We start from the raw sequence: 18,250 nt of genomic DNA on the forward strand, positions 1-18,250 counted from the left end.
CACTTTACAGTAACTAATTTTTCATTTTTTATGGACCAACTCATACCATTACTTGTGGCCCCTCTCAACAAATTTCTTTTCGTACACTCATTATGTTGGGCTAAAATTTGGTTAACCGCTTTGATGGACCCAATGGTCCCATGAAAAACCCCCGTAGCATGTCATCCATGAGGAAGTATAGAAAATAGTTGAGTCTGTCTCCTGGTCAATTAGTAAAATGGAAACTTATATATCTTCCCTCACATTTCACATATCCCTGATTTTCAAACCAATGGCCCTTTTTCAAAAGATTCTCCATACAATGGTAGTTGATTATTTCTATAGTGGTTTCTTTTAAACCTTTGAGCATGTAGGAATTGCCATTCTCTTGAAAACTCATGTATAATTCCAAGAAATCCATGGTGATAGGTCCTAGTGTTCTTACCCATTCATCACCCAAAGAAATATCACAGCCACCCATTTCAATGGAAAACATGTGGTTTCCTTGTGAGGGAAGACATAATGGTTTCCATTTGCTAATTTAGGGAACAATTCCTTGCAAGCAAGGAGGAAGAGGTGAGCATAATACTAGGTGACAAGTGGAAAGTGGGAATGTATCAGTGTATTTGTAAACATCTACAGATTCCTGCTACAACCTAGCATATCATGACAGATACTAGATACAAGGTGTCACTAGCATGGACACAGGATACAGGGTGTCACTATCATGGACACAGGATACAGGGTATCACTAGCATGGACAATGATAGATTATTGAAACAGAGGCCATCAACATGAGATATCATGAAACCACTTCATCCCATTGCTCTCCACATATGGCATAAAGGGACTACCACTCACCCTTGTTCTTAGCATAGAGGTCATGGATAGATTCCTACTGCAACCTCCTTTAGGGATTTAGGAGGCTTGGATAGCACCATAGCACACTTGAAGCTTGAAGTGTGGTGGTTACTCTTGTAAAAAAATTTCATGATAGTCTTGATGTGGATGAGAATTGTAGCTCATCTGAGTTTGAGTCATCACTTTCTTAAAAGTGTCACTACCCTAGGAAAGTTGTGGATGACATGACAACAGTTATATATGACAACCATAAGCGAATGTGCAATACAACAGTGGTGAATTCTTTCTATGCTCATGGTACAATTAAAATTATTTTGACTACTTTTGAAGCAACAAGTCATTCTCTATGGACAATACCATTTATGTCACAACAAGGAATGGAAACAGAAAATGACAAGCTAGAGCATGTACCTTGGTTGTTAGAGGAATTACAAAGCTATTGCAGGCTTTTGGAGTACCTTGTGAATTATTCTTTGCTGTTAACTGTGCCCTCTGCATCATAGTTAGTGCAACCATTTGTTGGAGGCTTTGTCACTGTTCCAAGGGATCCAAAGGTTTTTTTCCACACTCTACAAGCTCAAGTTCTCAATGTTGTTCTACCTATATGGAGCAATCCAATGTTTTGTCATTGTAGTCCATCTTTGATTACCTTTGTTGTTTCCATTATTACCCATGTATACACTGCCATAGGTGATGTTAAAGGAAGCAGAAATAGTATTCTTGGAAGCACAGGTCAACGATTTAGATGTCATCCACCTGATGAGGTTTCCATTTCTATGATGGTTGAAATGGGATTTCCAAGGTCCAGGGCAGAGGAAGAATTGAGGCATGTTGAAACAAATATTGTTGAACTGGCTATGGAGTGGCTCTTTAGTCATCTTGAGGAGCCAACGCAAGAAGGTGATGAAATTTCCCAAGATCTTGCCTTGTCAATGGGTAATTTTGAGGTTCCCAAAGACAATGCTAATGAAAAAGGAAGAGATGTTTCTTATGAAGAGAAGCCCTAGAAAATCCTCCCATTGAGGATATCTTAACTACATGTATGAATCTATTGCAAAGTACAGATGTGATTGCTTTTTCCATGACTAATTTGATTGAATTTTTGCAACTGAAACAAAGGCCAATACCTTATGAGAGTTGTTTCCCTTCTTATTCAACAACTAAAGCTTTGTAAGGTGGATGGATCTGAAAAAGGCACTAGTCCATTATCAATTGTTTCTCATATTTTGGCATTAGTTTTGAGTGAAGACAACAATACTAGAGATATAGGAGCCAAGAATGGACTTGTTGGTATACATTGCTTTTATTGAAAAATTTTATGCCAAATAACCTGATAGGGGAAAAAGTTTCAGTTCCCAAGTGGGTGACTGTGTTATTGCTCATACTTGACCATATGTTGCAATACAAACTTCAGATGACTATAGATGCCCAGAACACTGGTTCTATGGGAGGAACTTCACTTGTCTCTGATTCTGAAGATACAACTTTAGCTGGTGTAGGTGTTGTAGATAACAGTAAAAATTCTTCCTTGGATGACAACATTAAAGGCAATAGTCCATTCATGAAGATTTTGGAAAAGCCTTTGGGATACATAACAACAAATGAACAACAGAGTAATGATTATATCTTGCAAATATTTGCAACTACACCTTCCAATAGTTACAATTCAGGTGGTTCTTCAGTTGTGTGTGACTTACAAAGTCACATTCCATGGCAATGCAGTTTCTTAAGAGAGGTGGATTGTCTTCACATTGCTCTTCAAGATTTCAGCTTTGCTCCAAAACTCCAAATGCTCACAAATGCTATGTGAGAAAGGTGTGCGACAAATAGAGGGGTGGGAGATCTCTTTATAGGAATTTTCTCAGTTTAATGCTTTGCTTTTTTTAGTTTTTTAACTGATTACTGAATTTTTCTTGGATTTTGTATGGGATCATGATGCATCTTCTTGGCTAATTTTGTCTTATTTGGTATCAAATTGACCCATCAAGCCAAATCAGACCAAGTTTTAGAGCGCTAGTGGTGGGCCCTTGTCCATTATCTCGTAATCTAGTCAAAAGAAAATAATACTAAGTATAGTTGGGTCATTGGCCACTAAATATAATAGTAGCAAGACATGCCAATGTTGAATATAGTTTGGCTCCTAGCCACTAAATCCTATGCTATTAGAACAATAGAAATAAAATATATAAACTAAACCCTCATAGAGAGGGGGACCTAAGATTCTTCATGTTATTTATTCACTTCAAGGAAATGGGATGGTGGGGGTCTTCTCCAGCCTTGTGGTTTTCCATTTTCCTCTCATCCCTAGATTTTGGAGCAAGCTCTAAACCTTGGAGGGCTTTCAACAAGTAGTATTCATCATTGAATTGTTGTAGCTTTCCCTTGATACCATTCAATAGGGATTATTCTTTGAGGCTAAATCCATGTGACAGACTATCATTTCTTTGGCATGCTATTATAGATCTATGGTCAAAGAGGAGTTGTTCTTCTTGTTTCTTGAAAAATATGCATTGGGGATGATGTGAGCCAAGTCCTTTTCTATATTCTTGTTGTTGGTAGCAACTTTTGTCCATCCGATAGGAGGTGACTCCTTTGGGAGGATCTACATGGTACAAATATTCCTTAGATGTAATAGTTACCATTCTCCAAGGACTATGAACCACATAAACATACCCTAAACTTCAAGTCCATCATCAATTTTCTTGGGATTCATTTCACTTAATTCTTGAAATTGGGATTCTGAAGGGTATGACATGTAATCTATAGTGAATAGAGGCAAGAAGAAGAGAAGAAAAGTGATATATCTCCTCAAAATTGTTAGAATATCTACTTGTTTGTTCTTAAAGTGTCTTCACAACGTACCTTTAGCAACACGCCTTTTGTAAATTTAGATCCAAGATGGTGGAGGGTGCACTAGAAAAAGCTCCAAGTGAGGCATATTTTCTTAATGTAAACAGTGGAAAATATTTCAATAGTTGATCTACTCTGAGCAAGTTTTATTTCATTTATGATTTTTCCAAAACTAGAATAGGTTTCTTTTCATAAACTAGCAAAAAAAATATTTTTATAAGAAGTTAAAAACATATTAGATATATTTGGAAAGTGTTTTTAACACAATTTTCTTGGCATGGCAACCCAACATATGAGTCTAGAGTAAGAGGATGCATGCATTTGGAGTGCATTTATTTCTCTAACATGATTTTCCATGTAGGTTGGGAACTAGGACAGATTTAGTCCAAACTTGACTGTAACTCATGACCCTTTGCTACAGTTATAAAAGCAGGGCATGAGAGTAGAGTGAGGTATTCTAGTTTTGGGACTTTCATTGTGTATTTATTTTTTTTATTATTTAATGTGATGATAGCTACAATTTTGAGACTTTGAGTGTTTAAGTTTGAGAGTTGTATTTGATGTTCATGAATCATATGTATTTCTAGATCAATGTGTTGTAGCTCTGCTTACCATGGTCTGCGAATTTAACTTGGTATGGTAGCACGTTTTGAAATCTTCTAGGATTCCATGTATATGGATAGTTGGGCTAATATATAGAGGCTAGGATAGGGAAGTTTTGTTAGAATTTTTTAATCATGGGATGTCTAAGATCCATTTTGGAGCTATGATAGTTTACTAAAGGTTGCTGCTTTGTTTCTTTTAGATCTTTGTTGTAGGAGTGACAATGTAACCACCTTTAATCTCAAACATGAAGACTGATTGCAAGGCCCCTCCAATTTTGTTGCTTGCATATGTCGGTTACAGTTGCTTTTGAAGGAGCATGGGTCTTGGCATCCTGTCAAAGGTTGCAACATTAGATTTCTAAAATCTGATTTTCATGTCTCTAGAATTTTTCAAATTATAAAGTCTGAGTCAAATTGAAAAGGAGGACAAATTTCATATGTATATGAAACCATTACTTCAATCTCATTATTAGGTAATATTAATTAAAGATTCATTTATTTCTCTTAGAAACTTTATTTTTATGTCATGAACACCAGGGATGAGGTCGTTGGAAGTTTTGAGAATTTAAATATGTTGTAGAAAAATCAAACAGGTGAGAGGATTAAAATGTTGAGATCAGATAATGGAGGAGTATATACCTCCAAAGAGTTTGACACTTTTTGCAGGGAAATAGAGATGAAGAGCTAGTTGATAGTGCCTTACCAAACACATCAAAATGTGGCTGTAGAGAGGAAGAATAGGGCCATCAAAGAGACTTCCAAGGAAATGATCCATGACATAGATCTACCCATTTGTCTTTAGGCATAAGCATGATGTACAAAAATCTACATTTCAAATATGTGACCTCACTAGATATTGAAGGGTAAGACACTAGAAACATATTTCATTGGTGAGAAACCACAAGTATCACATTTTAATGTTTTTGGTTGTCTTGTATACATTCATATCGTTGGGGAGATAATAACCAAGTTGGAACCCACTAGATTGAATGGTACTTTGATGGGATACAATGAGACATATAAGGCTTACAAAGTCTACATTTTGTCTAAATGGAAGATGGTTTTCAGCTGAGATGTCAATTTTGATGAGGATGCATGGTCCTTTAAACCTTATTGTCACGCAACAAAGATTGGTGAGGAAGAGAAGCTTGCTTCCTCAAAGGTTTTTCCACAAATTGCAATGAAACCAAATTGAAATCAGTTAGATACTAGTACAATGGAGGTACAAGTACCATTTTTCCTTCTAGTTCAGTTAGAAGGTTCAAATGGTTTACCTAGATAGTGTAGGGAGGACATAAATCTTTGTTATGAGTGTGTCATCCTCTTGAGAAGTTTCCTAACTATGGTGCATTGGTTTCTTCCTGTTTCCTAATAAGCAAATGGTAAGTCATTTTTCATAAATACTAATTTTCAAAATGTTTAAATTCTATTTGAAAAATCAGTTGAGAAACCCTCACATTGAAACTACTATATACTTTATCAAGTCAATTGGCTTGAATAATGTCATATATGAATTTTGGAAAGTTTGTGTATGTGTGGTCAATGTTTGAAAAATCAGATCGCACTAATATTATTTCAGTGACTTGATTTACCAAAAAATATATATGACTCCAAACCATTGAAACAGAATATGCAAAATTATACTCATGACACATACATATACCATGTAAGGCTGAATATATCAAAACAATTTGGCACCGAGTCTAATATACATCAGCAACAATGAGACTCTAAATGGCCTCCATAAGCTTTAGGGTTTGAAAAACATGCTACAATTATCTCCTTTTGGCCTAGACTTGTCTTCTTCAAATTTTGCAAGCTGGTTTTGCAATTCAAATCTAATATGTCCAATCTCCTCTAATGGGGCCATGCATGGGAAACTTTGCCTCTTATATTATCCAAGTGTTCTTTAGATCTATAAATTCCCACTCCCCTGCCCTTCTTAATGCATTTCTTTTAGTATTTGCAATAAATTTTCACATCATCCAGATTACCATGGATCCATGTAGATCCTTGACTCTAAGGGTCTAAACCATGGTAAAATTCCAATCTGTGGTTTGAAAGAGAACATTAGATTTATGAAATCCAAGTAGCATAATTCTAGACCTATGCAAATTAAAAAGTCTGAGTCAAATTCAAAACAGGGATAGATTTTAGATGATTTTCATTTGTAATTTAAAGAGGGGCATATTCGAATTTTGAAGAGAAGAAGATTAAAAACAGGGACAGATTTCAGGGCATATAAATTTGCAATTTAAAGAGAGGGCAAACATGCATGGAAATGAAAATAATGGGCAGTGGGCACAAGAATTTGGTCCACAACTCCTCCAAGCTTCAAGATACATTATAGCCTCTTGATTAAGCTGTCTAAATCCATTGCAAACAACCTCAAACAAATGCCAAACTAGCACCAAGCTCAAGTGTTACATTGCACTTCAAGGTTTCAGCTCTGCTCCAAAACTTGAAATGCTCACAAATGCTCTGTGAGAAAGGTGTGAGACAAATAGAGGGGTGGGATATCTCTTTATAGAAATTTGATCAGTTTAATGCTTTGTATTTTTGAGTTTTTTAATTAAATAGTGAATTTTTTTCTTGGATTTTGTATGGGGTCATCATGCATCTACTTGGCTGAGTAGGTTTTATTTAGCACCAAGCTGGCCCATCGAGCCAAGTCAGACCAAGTTTTAGAACAATAGTGTTGGGCCCTTGTCCATTGTCTCATAATATACTCAAAAGAAAATAATACTAAGTATATTTGGGTTGTTGTCCACTAAATATAATAGAAGCAAGACATGCCAATGTTGTATATAGCTTGGTTACTAGCCACTAAAATCTCTGTTATTAGAACAATAGAAACAAAATATATAAATTAAACCCTCATAGAGAGGGGGACCTAAGATTCTTCATGTTATTCATTCTTGGGCAATGGATCCCCCCATAGCAATTTTTGGGGCTTAAAGCCCGAGTTTTGGTCAATGTAATGTAAAGACCCCACAAAATGCAAGCGTGGAGCGCGAGAGTCTAGGGTTGTCCGCCCTAAAATAATGTAATTTAATATAAATTGTGTCAACCTACCCATGGTCCGCAGACCATGGGATTGTATAAATAGAGCGAGGCTCTAAGTGTAAAAGTTAGTTTGCAGTCTTTTGGAGAAATAATAGAGAGAGGCGAGGGCAGGGTTAGAAGACAGTAGTGAATTTGAAGTGTATTGCGTCGTAGTAGTAGGTAGAGGCTTTGCAACTGAGTGTGCAGATTCCTAGTAGAGTCCATAGCTGAGTGCACAAACCCCTGCAGCTAAGTGCGCAGGGCAAAGTTTGGTTTGTAATGTATTGAACTTGAAAAGGTTGATTAATAAAGATATGTTGATTCGGAACATTGTGCATCTATTTGTAGATCTAGATTTCGATAAGTTGTTTATCCTTATGCATTAATATGTGTTTTGGGTTACGTGCACTTATCTGAAATTAAATAAGTAATAAGAACATTGGGCTCACACAAACTAAGTTAAAGCACTAATATATTAGCGTAGAAAAGATCGGGATCGGGATAATAATATTCATTAAGGAGCGCACGGGTTGCAAAGAATCAAAAGCTATGCAGGGCAGAGCAGTATGCAAGTTATGATCGCGCACTTCTAGAACCCTCATCGTGACATCCCTAGGGTGTGTAAACCTGGTTCCAGCACCCTCCCATACTACCTCGGGTGAGACCTCAGTCTGCGCTCTGCAGACTATTGCTGAAAGGGCCAGTAGTATTGAGATTTTCTTGGCTAAACTCTGTTGAACTTGGGTTAGGCCCCACGTAGCCAACAAATGGTTTCGTTGCTGGGACCGGGATCTTCCTAAGGGATGTCTAATGTCGTGCCACTGGAACCCAACAAAGAAGGAAATTGAAGAGTGGCTGAACAAAAAGATTCATGAGTTCGTGACACAGGAAAACAGAACTCTGTAAGTATCTGAGAAAAGGTGGTTGGATCGATATGTATATACAGAAATCCACGAGATTTTCTTCACATCCTTTCCTTCTGAGTTGTATGAGTGGATCGCAAGATTAGCCGATAGCCAGGGAAGGTGTAAGCTTGACCAACCCATAGTGTGGACTTCGGAATTAGTGCACAGACTAGAGGCATCAAAAGACTAGATCGCGAGAGCTATGGACCACTGGCTCAACCGGATAATAGGGGGATTCATCGCTGAGTTCGCGATAGACACAACTGTGAGCTACAGCGAAGCAGAATGACATTTTATCAAAGGACCGTGAGGTAAGTATATTAAATCTTTGAATACTTGGATTAAGATGTTGTTATGTGAAAAGCGAGTTATGAAAATACATTAATGTTTGGAATGACGTGAAGTGGAAAAATCTACAAAGGTAGAGGGTAATTAGAAAACATTCCATTAACCTCACCGTCGTGAGAGAGTGAGGAAGAGCTCACTCAGTTCTCTCCAAGAAGTGTGGTTTGGTTGATAAAGCAATGTATTCCGTAGTTACCACCTCCACCCACGCCACCACCTGCTTCACCTCCTTCCCCTCCATCTCCACCCACTCCACCTCCACTAACCCCTCAGTTTAGCATGGAAAACATGATCAAGCTACTTGTATTCAGAGGAGTAGGGAATAAGGATCTGGACCAATTCTAGTTCATGGTAAGAGCAGTATGGGAAGCAAAAGGGGTCACAGATGACAACATTAAGAAGGCTACATTGGTGAGTGCGCTGCAGGATCGTGCATTAACATGGTATATTAAGCACTCTAACAACCACCCAAACACAGGGACAGTAAAGATCCAGAATGCGTTGAACAGAGAATTTAGTTGACCGAAGTCCAAGACACAGTCAATCATTGGGTTTAAAGAGATCGTGATGCTCTCAGGCGAGATCCCCTGGGATCTGGATCAATGACTACAGAGTACGATCCGTGAGGCTAATATGACGCTCACAGACGTTCAGCACCATGCATGGTATGTGGCATCCTTAACACCATGCCTGAGGATGGCGCTGTCACAACAGAAGCTTTCAACCCAGGCCAAAGCATTGGAAATGGTGATGAGGTTGCATGAGACCTCGATACAAGACCCTGGGTTGGTAGTTCAACAAATCCACGCGTGACTGTAGAATCTATGCTTGGAGATGTAGAGTTTGAAGCAAGATAGGGCACCACAGCTAGACGCGCACAAAGAAGTATGGTGTATAAAATGTAAAGGTCAGGGTCACAACAAGGATCATTGTCCAGTATTCATGAACTACTTGGCAGGAGGGGGACCAATGCCATTAAGACTAGAAGCATAGGAAGGGCCAAGTGTGACACCAGCATTATGGCATGCGATCTTTCAGATAGGAGGGAAACACACAATGGAAAATTGTCACTTGCTGCAGAAGTATACACAAACTCCACAACAATGGTTTTGTAATTTCTGTAGGTCGATAGGCCACGACGAATGCACTTGTCACAGCTACAAGCTAATGATGGATTGGACCCCAACCTATAGGATGCAGATAGAAATGCGAGCCCTAGACCCAGCTGTGGGGATGGTGTGTGCTCGTTGAGGATGAGGAGGAATGGGACCAGGAAGGGGCCGCGGACAGTTGATTTGCTACAATTGCAGGGGACCAGGGGACTACGCCCACGATTGTACTAACTCGACAAGAATGTCTTGTTCATATTGCGATCAATTTGATCATGAAATGATATATTTTGCTACGTTGATCACACATATGAGCGAGAAAGGGGTACTCCAGTCTCCCTCGACTCAAAATATCCAAATGATGAAATCTGAACCCCGTGAAGAATACCCCAACATGAATATGATGCAAAGAAGTGGCACGACCATAGGGGAAGATAAGGGGAAGCAGCCTGAGGAAATTACATGGGTTTGCAAGGCTCTTGCAAAGGAACCTGAGTTTGACATGGAAGGTGTAGAGATGTTTAAGGACCAACCAGAGCCGGAAATGGATGCTTCCATGCTTACTACCTTTTTGGAGATATGCATGAAGTTGTTGCACAACAATAAGGCAGTTAAAGGACTACAAGAGCTAATCACTTGGTGCGCGGGGTCGGGAGAATCTCATGTAGTCCAAAAACTGGGAAAGCATACAATGCACACCAAGAGGGAAATGAGATTGACGGCACAGATTGGGGAATACGTAATGGATCAGGTAATCTTGGAACTAGGGTCAGACGCGAATGTATTACCTAAGCAAACCTGGGAACACATGGGCAGGCCTGCATTGTAGTGGTCCCCTATTTAATTATGCATGGCGAACCAACAGAAGATTGTGCCCATGGGGAGATTGCAAGTCGTAACAGTTGATATCGAAGGCCTGAGCACACAAACAGACTTTGAAGTAATAGAGATTTTCGATGACAACAATCCTTATCCCACATTGTTAGGAACAGTCTGGGCAACTTATATGAATGGAGTCATCAACCTGAAGAAGAGGAAGATGATATTTGAGAAAAAATCACTATGCATAGTAGTCCCGTTAGACCCATCCGAAGGAGCGCACTACACTGAACCCGTGCATGACAATGAGCTAGATTTCATTTACCAGATAACTGTGCAGGACCAGGATTTGGTGAACCCAACTATGGATGGAAGAATCTCATGGGAGAGCGATAGCTACTGCAATTTGCATTCAGAAGAGGAAGTAGAATGATGGTAAAACTGGTTGCACGAGGTGATGACGCTAAATTGCAACATGATGACTAGATCACTCCATCGCATGATAACAGAGGCAAGGGAACTGCCAACACATGATGAAGTGACAACGATGGATAAATTCTTGGACAAAGTTGAAAGCACAGTACTGGAACAGCAGTGGTATGCTGCGTTGGAAGGGATACTATGCATGACACCTGTACGGGGATGGAGTACATGTCAAGAGACCATGGTAAGTTGGCACGAAGGTAAAAGGAAAATGCAATTATAGGTTGGAAGCCTCCAGTACTGAATGAAAATCAGGTGGTGAGGACAAAGAAGTTTACGCATTCACCTGTGTCAAAGGGTACAAATGTGGGTTGTGCTGTCCACAACCGCACACTCCAGAGTATGGATAGACACTCAGAACTAGCTGCGACAATAGAAAAAGTGGCGCGCACCGCAGAAGTTCCACATAGAAGCATTCAAGAGGGTATGCAGGATCCTGAACAAGGTTCACCAAGCCAAACATACTGATTGGGACCAGAACGTAGCAGCAGTTCTATGGGCCTCTAGGGCCATGTACAAGAATTTGAGCGCAGAGATGATGCTAAAGATCACAGGCAGAGTCGAGGCCATAGGTTTGGGAGGAAGGAATCCTCACATAATTGGAACAATTCATAAGGACCACGACGAAGGAATTATGTAGCCACGTGGGGTCAAACATATGTAGATTCAGGAAGCCATTCTACAAGGGCACTTAAAAATTCACGAACTCGAAGAAGATCGAGTACGACTAACGAAGGAAAGTAGGATCTTGGACAAAGAAATCAACAAACTGTAAACCAAAATCACATAGGTAGGCCGTGTGGAGAAACTAAATCCTGATAGGAAAAAAGATAGGTAGCCATACTACTGCATTAGAAGAATTTGTGACTTTTCTACCATGGTTGTGGCCACACCTCACTAGACAAAGGAATTGGGGGAGCACACCATGTAAATAAGAACAAAAAGCACTGAATGACGTTAGGTTAATTACGAGGTACTCGCGGAATACATTGGAAGGTACATGGAAGCCTTGCATGGGCGAAGTAACCACCTGACTATCCGTATAAAGCACAGTCTTAGTGCTCCAAGCAGTTGAAAGAGAGCGTAGGACTATAAAAGAGTATATATGGAAGTGGCACGATAGGAGGACTGCACGCAAGGTCAGTCAGTCCCAAAGGTTGTGCCCACACATGGGAGGCCACACTATCCCACAGGTAGATTGGGAAGTGACCGTTGGGGTCACTATTCATGATAAGATATCCCATTTAAGACAACAAGGAGCGGGCGATGGGCAATTAAGACACGGGGTCAGAACCAGATTTGAAACAACCTATCACCAATATCGCAATAATGAGCCGAAGGAGGGGGGAATGGTCAAATTTGAATTCTGGTAGGCCTATAAATCATAGATGGTCATCCACCAAACAACCTTTGGCATCTTGAGAATTCAATTATTGCGATATCAATTGCGTATGGACCTTATGGCTTTAGAGGCTTTGAAAGCAAGTTTGGTGTTTGACGCATTGCTGAAAGAGATGCAGGACCTTCTAAGCAGAGCGATGTCAACGGCCGAGGAAGCCACGCCGAACCCTATGTCATCGATGGGGGATGCACCGGAAATTCGAAAATCACCTCGAACGCCGAGGCCTAAAAAGGACCCACAAGGAGCAGGATCGGTCTGCATGTCTCTGCGAAACCCACGGTTTGGCAAGCTGTCTATGGAAGACAAGGGAAAAATTATTAATATTGAGAGCGATGATGAGGAGGAGGATTTCCAAGCATTCATAGAAGAGACTGAACCAGAGGTTGAAATGGAGGAAGACATTTAGCCAGTACATGCTGTAGCAAAACTACCCAAGTATGTCCCACCGTGGAAAGGGAGAATAAAAGTACCTTAAGATTTGGATGTCAGTAAAAGCACACTGAAAACCTTGTTCCTTCCTGAGGGAATTTTGTTTGAAGGTTCGGCTTTGGGCCGCATACCCATGATGAAGTTTTAAGACTGGGACCTCGTGGATAGCGAAAATTTCCCTCCTTTGGAAACTAGCCAACTGATGAAACAAAGTAAGAAGGGGGCAATTACAGTGTTGTAGCCACGAAAATGGCTGCACGGGGTGGAGGAGGCCAGGCTACTCCACCTCCTATGGATTCCACACTTTCATCGGGCATCAATCATGATATTTTCGTCAGGAAACTACTTTGCCTGGTGCACGATGAGTAATTGTGGCTGGAGCAGCCCATTCCCATCATCGCAGAGCTTATTCATAGGATTTCTCAGCTTCCCTGTAAGAGAAGGAACCCCACGGAAATATCTGGCACAAGTGGAGACTTGGCGATATTAGAGGCCATGAAAAAGAAATACAAGTTGGAGAAAAAGTAGAGGGGTTATGTTATTACTAGCATTCAAGAAAAAGGGGTCCGCATAGCCACCTAGTTGTTGGTAGGAAAAGTGATGAGAAAATGTCATGGAAACGAGGTACAAACAATGGTCATCGCACTCACCGAACAATGTGCAGAGGGGGTACAGTTCAACTAGGTGTAGTTCCTTTGCGAGGAGTTCCTAATGAAATGTAGGGAGGCCCGAGAGTAGGGTAAGACCTTCCACTATGCATGGCTACTCTTATCCATCCTTTTGGGTGCAGGGGAATCGCCGGAGCACAGTCAATTTCCTCCCATTGACTAGGACTTGGCGAAGGCAGCAAAATATGTGTCGCTATGGGCGATGAAGGACACCGTGTGAATCCACGAGACCAAGATCTTTTGGATACTTATGGAAGCAAGTGTATGGATGTGGATCAACAAACGACCACACCTATCCCCCACGGTATACAAAAGTCTGCGGAGCTTTGCAGACTTTAAGGAAAACATGCATAATGTGTATATCAGGGTGCGAAAGGATCTGAAGTAGAAATGGACCACACTCCCGTTCATCATAATTGATGATGCCATTTTCGTGGTGCTCGACTCATGGCCACTGGAATGGCGCAAACCAGATCTGACGCAGCATGATGAGATGACGATTCAAAGATAGAAGGATGCCGCCAAGCTGCTAGCATAACAGAAGCGGAACGAGCAATTCACTGAAGAAGTAAGGGCTTCCCGTAAGGCAGCGAAGGCCATCGCGGAGCTGACCAAGGCCACAAACAAAATTGTAGCAGTAGCAACATCTGGGGCAACCACGATGGAGGAAGAAAGAGGCCTAGACCTGACCACCGGACAAGGGACAGATGACACAGCAACAGGTGCGGACCCAAACACATCATCGACACAACTAAAGCGGCTGCACAGTATGGAACGAACAATGCCCAGGAAAAATACCAAGGCTTCCAAATTAGATGGGGAACCTATTACACTGACTGAGGGTGACCTATACGTCATCGGCAACACAATTCGCGATGTCACAAGGGAAGTGCTCCAGGAAGCAATGACGGAGCAGCAGAATGTGTCGAGGGCACTTAGGGTGCAACTCCAAGGACTTCAGGTGCGGCCCCCACATCAGAGAACGGTAGCTATCTACGAGGCTACGAAACATCAGTAAAAGAGCAGTTGTTGCAGGCCAAAATAGCTAATATGTTGTGCTGCCAGAAGGAGCACTGACATCAGACAACATGGAGGATAGAGCCGTGGTTGGTTGGATCAAGGGAATTTCCCTAAACTTGGTTGCTCTTCTGCGATAGATATTATACCAACTGCAGGACGGAGCAACGACAGAGCTCTGCACTAGGGAAGGACGTGCAGTACAGATGCTCAGTGAAAAATGAATCAACATCGAGAAACTCAGCCTCAAACACGATGAAGTGGTAGCGCAGAATCAGCAGTTGGAGCAGATTGTCGAGGAAGCATGTCATTGCATCCCCAAGCTAGAGATTGTGACAAACCTACCAGTAGGAGTGTGGATCCACAAATTGGCCAGTGGAGTCCATGAGGCAAAGGAGGAAGCAATGAGGATCCAGATGGACCTCAACCTGCAGATTGTGTAACTGCAGTTGAAGGCACAGCCCCCTACATCCCCGGAAGTCAGAGAGCAGTGCCACCACGCCATTCAATCGGGGTTGGAATCAATAGAGCACGCCATACAAGATTGCATGGGCTTGTGAGATCAATCACTCTTCAAGCTCACTTCATTCCTAGAAGACCCAACTATAATACATCTAGAGACAAAAGCGCGGGAGTTGCAGCAGGCCTATGACAATGTTTGGGGGACCGCGCAAACGATTTCCCTTACTTAGCAACTAGCCAAGATGAAGGAGGCCCAGGCTCTAAGGAACAGGTGGATGCCACGCGTCAAAAAAAAGCAGTGCTTAAAGCACGCATCTAGCCTTAGCTCGAGGAAGCATTCACGATCATTGCTAAGATCGAGGGAAAGTTGGCATAGATGCAGGGCATATATGCACTAAGGCAAGGAATTTCCCTTGACAATGACGCATTGGAGATATGAGCACAACTGGTATAGCAGACAGCAGAAAAATTTATTGTGGATGTAAGCGAACTACAGAAGCTTCTGGATTGACTCCATGCGAAGATCACCACACCAGCCGAGTGACTCGGGACGAGTCATGATGATTCTGTTGGGGGCTTGTTGGGCAACGAATCCCCCCATAGAAAGTTTTTGGGGCTTAAAACCCGAGTTTTGGTTAATGTAATGTAAAGACCCCACAAAATGCGGGCGTGGAGCATGAGAGTCTAGGGTTGTTTTCCCTAAAATAATATAATTTAATATAAAGTGTGTCAGCCTACCCATGGTCCGTGGACCATGGGATTGTATAAATAAAGTGAGGCTGTAAGTGTAAAAGTTATTCCGGAGTCTTTTGGAGAAATAATAGAGAGATGCGAGGGCAGGGTTAGAAGATAGTAGTGAATCTGAAGTGTATTGGGTCGTAGCAGTAGGTAGAGGCTTTGCAGCTGAGTGCACAGAGGCCTAGTAGAGTCCACAGCTGAGTGCGCGGACCCCTGTAGCTGAGTGCACAGGGCGAAGTTGGGTCTATAATGTACTGAACTTGAAAAGGCTGATTAATAAAGATAAATTGATTCAAAACATTGTGCATCTATTTGTAGATCTGTCTTTCGATAAGTTTTTTATCCTTATGCATTAATATGTGTTTTGGGTTATGCACACTTATCTAAAAGTAAATAAGTAATAAGAACATTGAGTCACACCAACTAAGTTAAAACATTAATATATTAGCACATAAAATATCGGGATCAGGATAATACTGTGTTCATCAAGGAGCACACAGGTTGCAAAGAATCAAAAGTTATGCGAGGAAGCGCAGCGCATGGGTTACGATCGCGCACTTCCAGAACCCTCATTGAGACATCCCTAGGGTGCGGAAACCTGGTTCCAACACCCTCCCATACTACCTCGGGTGAGACCTCAGTCCGCGCTATGCGAAATGTTGCTGAAAGGGACGGTAGTACCGAGATTTGCTTGGATAAACTCACTGTTGAACTTGGGTCAGGCCCCATGTAGCCAACATTCATTCACTTCAAGGAAATGGGATGGTGGATGTCTTCTCCAGCCTCGTGGTCCTCCCTTTGTCTCTCATCCCTAGCTTTTGGAGCAAGCTCTGAACCTTGGAGGGCTTTCAACAAGTAGTATTCATCATTGAATTATTGTAGCTTTCCTTTGATACCATTCAATAGGGGGTTATTCTTTGAGGTTGATTCCATGTGACAGGTTCTAATTTCTTTGGAATGCTATTATAGATCTATGGTGAAAGAGGGGTTGTTCTTCTTGTTTCTTGAAAAATCTGCATTGGGATGATGTGAGACAAGTCCTTTTCTATATGCTTATTGTTGGTAGAAACTTTTTGTCCATTAACCTACTCCTCCAGTTTGCCAAGATTATGAACTAAGTTGTATTTGTGCCACTTATTGAAACCTTGTGCTATACATTGAGACTCGTCATTTTGCATTTGGTTCCAGTTCTTTCAACATAATCTTCATGATTTCTTATCTTTAGTGAATTTATATCCGTAAATTCTTTGGCCTAAACATATCTTTGAATATATAATAAATAAAGCTTGTCAATATTTTCTTTTCAATTATTAAGTTATATGTATCATGTTTTATAAATGTTAAATTTAATATATTTATTATTTGATATATGTTATATTGAAAAAAATTATATGCAAGTTTTTTTTATGGATATATTTGAATTTAATGGTGAATTTTATTGAATTTTTGTATGGGGTGACTTTTTTTGAATTTGATGTTCAAACATGAACACAAACCTGGTAACTATGGTTCTCGGGAGATGTAAAGGGTGAAGTGTGCTACTGATGATATTTTTGACTACCCTTCCACATCTCTTCTCTGCTAGAGCTTTATGAGTCAAGCCTATGGTATCATGGGTTTAGTGCAATAGCATTAAACCTTAGTTGAAAGAGGCTTCAATATGCCTAGCCACTTTGACTTTACCAAAAAACCATTTTGGATCGCTCAACCTGAATAATTAATGATCTTCTCATTCTATACATGCAAACCTTGAAGATGGGGTGAAACTCTTACAACAACCTTAGGATTTCACCATTGTCTAGTGCATGCTAATTTATGGAATCTATTTAATCAAACATCATTTATATGAAAATCTTGGTTGAGTATCATCCTTGGGATTTCACCATTTTTTTATGCATGGTATTGGGTGGAATCCCTCTAATCAAACATCATTTATATGTAGGTCTTGGTTGAGTTTTATTCCTGTGTCTCTAATGGATTTTGGAAAGGAAAGCAGGAGCCTAATGGCATGAATTCCACTGTCTTTCTATGGCATAAGGTTTGGAGTGTGGTTTACAACATTCTCTTGTGTGGATATATTCACATGATTGTTCTTGAATGTTTCAACAATATGAGAAATAAACCAATATCCAAATTTAAAGACAAAAAATATCATTCAGCCAACAATGAAGCTTTCAAGACCTTGCCAAATTTTTTAAATACAACACCCTTATTATGTGGAATTTTGCATCTACAGAAAAACAAAATTTCTCTAGGTGCGTAGGTACACCTAGAAGAACATATTTAAAGCGCTTAACCTTTTTCCATAGAAGATAAATAAGACAAGGGACCTACTTTTTATCTTTCGCTTTCCCTTTGTCTCCTTTGTTTGGCTCCTATCACTCCTTCTCGAGCTTAATCTGCTCGACAAGTACCTGCAATCATAAACAGAGGACAAAAACCAATCAAAGAAAGATATCTATCTAATATAATCAAATGGAATCGAAAGACTTTACATATATAATCATCGTACATAAAGACAACAATATGGGAA

The sequence above is a fragment of the Pinus tabuliformis genome, chromosome 6 (genome assembly GCF_031772625.1).
Source record: "Pinus tabuliformis cultivar Carrire ecotype Pingquan chromosome 6, CPIR1, whole genome shotgun sequence".
Taxonomy (NCBI): Eukaryota; Viridiplantae; Streptophyta; class Pinopsida; order Pinales; family Pinaceae; genus Pinus; species Pinus tabuliformis.